We start from the raw sequence: 6,000 nt of genomic DNA, 5'->3' as shown, positions 1-6,000 counted from the left end.
GTTTCTCACAATGGATGAAGAGAAATTGAAAGAGAATCATGTGTGGTGGTTAAAAGGACTCTATCCTTAGGGCTTTGCTAATGAAAATAAGCTCAAGAGTTTTAGTTGAGTTATTACTGAAAGAGCATGATTTTGTTTAGGCCTTTGTTTTTCTCATTCTCTCTCCTTTGGATTGTTGAAGAAATTGGAGTAGGGTGAAATGGGGGTCAGAATGTGTAGTAATAAAGGAATGAAAGAAATAAATAAAATGGACTTTCCTGTTTACATCTATTCTAGGCGCTCTTACATGACTACAATTTGCTTTCTTATTATAAAATTATAGTGTGTAAAAAGTAATCCGAGCAAATCAGTCTTTGAGATATTTATAAAAACAGAAAGTCGCTAATGATACTCACCTACTTTTGCACAAAAATGGTAATACTACTTAGCACCAGAGTTATCTGAATTTATAGAGAAAAAGTGCTCATTTTTTGTGTTTTTTGATAGATACAAACATTAAGAAAACTTTGAAAGAAAAACAAAATTTAAAATTGTCAAAGGGTAGTACAAAAGAGAAGTAAAAAATCTCTTTTAAAGAATGAATAGTGATTGTTCATGTGATTGTTTCAAAAGACAAGTGATTGTTAATGTGACTGTTTCATAAGATAAGTGCCTATTGGGTTTCCAACCGTCATCATGCTATAATTATCAACTGTTAGATCATGGAACACTCATGAACACACCCTTTAGAATAAGGGGCTAGTGTTTTGCCCATTGGATGCCCCATGCTTGCACCCCTTCGCACACATGTACGAGAAAGAATCGCGTCATGTAAACATGGATTGAGCCTCGAACCCGACTGATACACTTGCTCAGACGAAAGGCGCCTCATGCAAATGTACAAAGTGTAAAATGCACCATCAAGTCCCATTGTGCCCTCGTACGCATGCGCATCATATGTTTGCTCTGCATCTCTCTTTGTTCTATGAATATAAAGCATGAGAGTGGTTCTATATTTATACCACTCTTTTCACATTCCACTCATCAATGTGGGACTAAAACCCACTACTTTCTCTATCTATTTACTTAAAACTTAGGAAAACAACATATATCATTATATTATTTTAAAATAACTTATAGTACTTTACTATACTAAAATATTAACATTTCCTCCATTATTTCAATATAATATGAAAAACAATAGGTAACTATATAACATATGCATACTATGAAGGTATCTTTCGATTTGAATCTTCACTTAGATTATACACCACAAAGTCTATCAAGTTCCATGATAGCTTATAGCCTTGAATCACATAAGCTATCCAACAAACAAGTAATATAACTCACAAATATTATATATCTCTAGTGTGTTTAACTATCAACAACATTTTTGTGCTCATGTCTCGTTTTTCATAAGTGCTTTGTAGACGATTCTCATCTTGTAGGAAGAGGTATCACTTTCACATACTGTTGGACAAACCGGGTGATCTAATTGCTAACCGCCTAGTTAGATCTGGCCGGTTCCGATTTTGGGCGGTTTTAGTAATTGACTGGTATTTAAAAAAATATTCAAAAAAATGTATATAAATTCCCAAAAATAAGGAATTTAGTTTGTAATGCATTTTTTTTTAATATTCTTTATATTATGGTAAAGATTAAAAATTGTTTTGGTCATTAATACTCACTTTTATATTTTCCAATCTTTTTCAGAAAATTTTAAAAATACCCCTAGGCACAAATCGATTCGTTAAATTCCATTTTTTCATTAGTTTTCAATCTCATTTGAATTTGTTTTGTTTTTATCACTCTTTATATGCTTTTCATAATTTAGTAGATTTTTTTGGTATCTTTTTTATTTTTTTCAACACTTTTTTGACTGCTCGAGACTTGCCCGTTTAGAACTGTTGAGTTGGTTGGTTTGTCTGTTAAGTCGGTTAAATTGCTTCAGAGCCCACATCTGGTTAATCATTCCTGTTCGATTTTGTGAACACTACTTCCACACTTATATAGATGTATCTATCAAGAGTGCCCTGGTCGCCTCGGAAAGTTGCTTAAGTGGGAAAAGCTTAAAAAAAACATTGTGACTCTAAATTAAAGGAACAACCAGAGGACTAACAGAGCTAAATTCGCCATCATGTTCCATATTATAGAAACAAAGGGGTTTTACATTTACATACTAGATGTTGAGGAATTCTATGTACTTAAATCTCTATTACAGTTTACATCAGCTTAAATGTTGAGCTGAATACCCTTGATTTAATCCTTGAAGCTCATATAATACAATCCTAGAAAGAAAATTATACAGACAAAACGGAAAGACATCAATACCATGGGTGTATGAGCCCGTATACCTAACTATTTGCAGGGGGTGTTGTATGTGGTCTGCTCCTTCTCGAATTGAAGTTTCAAGTGAGTTTGGATTGACATCTTCTCTCTCTCTCTCTCTCTCGCTCTCTCTCTCTCTCTCTCTCAAATTCTTACACCATGGATCAAAAATTGGTGATATTGATGGCCTATCTCTTAAATGACTGTGGATTAATGTAGTCATGCCTCTCGTCTCTCTCTATCACGTATGAGAATGGACAAAGGGGTCCATATCAAATTGTACTCTCCATCTATATGTCCCCCCAATCTCATAAGGAAGTGGGGTTTAAATAGGTTTCACAAACTGATAAGGATGGATATCCATGAGCCTCATCCAAATCATCGAACATTTGTTTCTATCTCTTATGATTTGGCTCAAAGTGATAAGTATGTACCTTTGTTTAAATTTACCGTGATATCGCATGAGAAAATTAAGGAAATCAGTTATTCTTTATCTGTCGTCGTTCAGCATGCAGTGTAACACTGGCATGTCTTCGTATTTCTTCTCTCGCTTCCTGCTTATGAGTCTATTTGCTATGAAATTTGGAGAGATGATAAAGGACTCAAAGATGAACACAATGGGCCAAGCCTGACTTCAAATGGATCATGGATGAGAGAGATAGGTTGCGTTAAAGTTAACCCAAATCTATTGAAAATTGTAGCAGGAAATCTAAGGGCTGCCGGTACAACCACTTCCACCACAGGATTAAGGACCATGGGGAAATGATAATCTTGTGGAGTAGGATTATGAACCATATCTTGTCAAAATTTGGGCTCAAGATTCTCTGTATATTAGGAGATATCATCCACCATTGTTCAAGTTTTTGCATAGTTTTTATGACTATTATTGCAAAGCTTGATGCTTTCTCCAATGAGAATGATATAATGCCACATCTTTATGGTTGATAGGCCATTGAGTCAGGAATCCAATGGTTTAAGTTCCATGAGAAAACTCATCATATATTGAGAGAAAACTCAAATTTGGTGACCGGATGTCATCTTAGTTATTATATGGCAAACGACACATAAGGACCTGGTTGCTAATGAATACGAATGATGGATTAAGCCAACTCCGAATGATGTGAATCTTTGGGAGGACAAATATAATACCTCAAATATGATCTCCTAAGAGTTTCTGACCAATCACCAAAATATCAGGTTTGGGGTTGTCGATCAAGGCATGTCTTGATCGCCGATGAATAATGACAATGGTTTAACCAACTCCGAATGATGTCCAATTTGTATGATTCTTGGACTAGAGACATATAAAGTCTCATGGAATATATCTGTAAGGATACACCTCATTGTGATATCATATGGTGAGGTTTCCTTATGCTCCGTGTGTCAAACACTCTATCCCTGGCAGATGACAAATTCAGAAGATATATAGTACCACGTCAAACTCTTCAGATATCATGTGGAGAGGCGTATATTTGCCTTGGGAGTATATGTATCCCAAAGTTTGTTTGAAATTGAGATGGATTTATGATCTCTTGTGATCAATCGTTAGCAAGAGCGCACATATGTGACAGACGACATATTAAAAAGTATATCGTGCCACATCAAACTCCTCCAATATTATGTGGAGATGTGTTTATTTTCCTTATGAGTATATGTATTTTAGACTATGTCTTGAATTGAGATGGCTTCATATCTTTTATGATCAATCATTAGCCACAATGCACATATTTAACCAACGAATATCTTGTGGAGAGGCATATCATGGGCTTGAGAGTATATGTCTCTCAAAATTTATCTCGAATTGAGATAGTTTAACACATCCCACTATCATTGGCCGTTAGCTAAGACATATATGAGTTGACTGACGACTAGGACTTTCAAAGCATATTGGAGCCTTTATATGATGAGCCCTAAATATATCATATATGTATATCACATCAGGAGCATATTTTTGTATATGTCTTCAAGAATCAATACTCATTGGGTTTGTATAGTTTATCCATTGTTAACCAAGATATCAATCGGGCGTCCACTCAACATTCCTCTCGTGGTCATGTCCTTAGGTTCATTGGTTCATCAAAGTGTATTTACTCTTGTATGATGACTACAAATACACCCAATAAGAATGTCCTGAGCGTTATATATGTGGGAGAATCCCGAAAGCATGTTACATCTGGTGATTTGGATGGTTTACTGACAGCACTTATCACTTCTTTTATGCTTATCACTTCATGCTGCATGCTTTAATATCCTTAAGACTTCATCCTACGAGTCTCAATTTATGAGGTGGACTGTTATTCATCAAGTCGCACCTTTTCGAAACATTATTATCTGGGTCTTCAACGAATTATCTCTTCGGCTTCTTCTTGATGCCTTACAAATATCCCTCTCAGTTCTTAAAACAAACTCATCCCAACCCATGAGTTCTCATAATTATATTTTCCTTTTCGACTATTGATCTTACCGCCATGATGGAAGATAGGAACATGGTTAGAGGATCAACCTCCAATCCCTTGACTGCTACAACAAGAACATGGTTAGAGGATCAACCTCCAATCCCTCGACTGCTACAACAATAAAGAGTGGCCGCAATCACCTTTCAAATCTCCAAGTCTGTCAACCACCTGCTGGACCAACTTCTTCATCCTCTGATGGCTTCGAAGAGGAGGCCCATGATACTGCCATGGAAACTGAGGGCAAGGCGAACCCTGATCCTAACAAAGTCACCCATCTTTGGGAGTTGATGAAGAAACTCTGCCATGAAGTTGATCATTATCAGTATATGGCTGAGTACCATGAAGGTGAAGCTACCCATGCTAAGCATATTCTGGCCTCAATTCAACATAAGGTGGCCAAGATCTCTAGGATGGTCCGCATTCGAGATTGTTGCATTGACCTTTGGCCACAGAGGAGCTATCTTTTGTTTTCCTTTTTTTTCTTTTCTTTTGAATAAATTGTAAGGGTTTTAATTCCCAAACAAAAACCATGAATAAAGCTCCTAGTTTGTTGACATCTTTTCTTCATCTACCATCTTCCTCTTTTTTGATATGCATATTTTATTTTATGCATTGGAGTTCACTCAACATCTGGATAGATGTCTTCACATGATTATTCTGATAAAAAAAAAAAATTGATGACTTAGCCTTGAAAACAAGATAAGCATTCTTTTCTTTCTAAAACTCCTTCCCTTTTTATTTAAATTTTCAAATGGATAAACCAGGAATCCTGAAAAGACCAAAGTATGTTTTAATTTGCATGCAGGAGCTTTCGATCATTTCCCTGCATGCCATGATTATCCCGTCACAAATGTGGCACGGTTTGAGGAGACGGGCTATCAAACGTTGCTTCCTCTCTTCCTTTATTTCTTCAATCATCTTCCGATGACGAGAGCAAATCAGTGAACTCCAGCTGACCCCTGTGGTTTCGGCAAACATTTCTAAGACGCCTTGTTCTTCTTGATACCTTGACTTTCAACTTTCGATTCATTAGCCTCCATGTTCTTCGTATTTCAAATGGGGGCAAAAAAAATTGCAGCTTCAACCTTCGACCACCATTCTGTGTTCAATCTACTCCTGGAAATAATTTGTGTCACAAGTGAAGCCTGCGGTCACATATTTTACTTCACATCCCTTTTGCTTGAACCTTCACACAATCTGAGTTTCCGTTTTCCCCAATGGCTCATCTTCTAGGGAT

The sequence above is a fragment of the Amborella trichopoda genome, chromosome 7 (assembly GCF_054954075.1).
Source record: "Amborella trichopoda isolate Santa Cruz 75 chromosome 7, AtrichopodaSantaCruz75HAP2 v2.0, whole genome shotgun sequence".
NCBI lineage: Eukaryota > Viridiplantae > Streptophyta > Magnoliopsida > Amborellales > Amborellaceae > Amborella > Amborella trichopoda.
Note: the sequence above shows the minus strand (reverse complement) of the source record.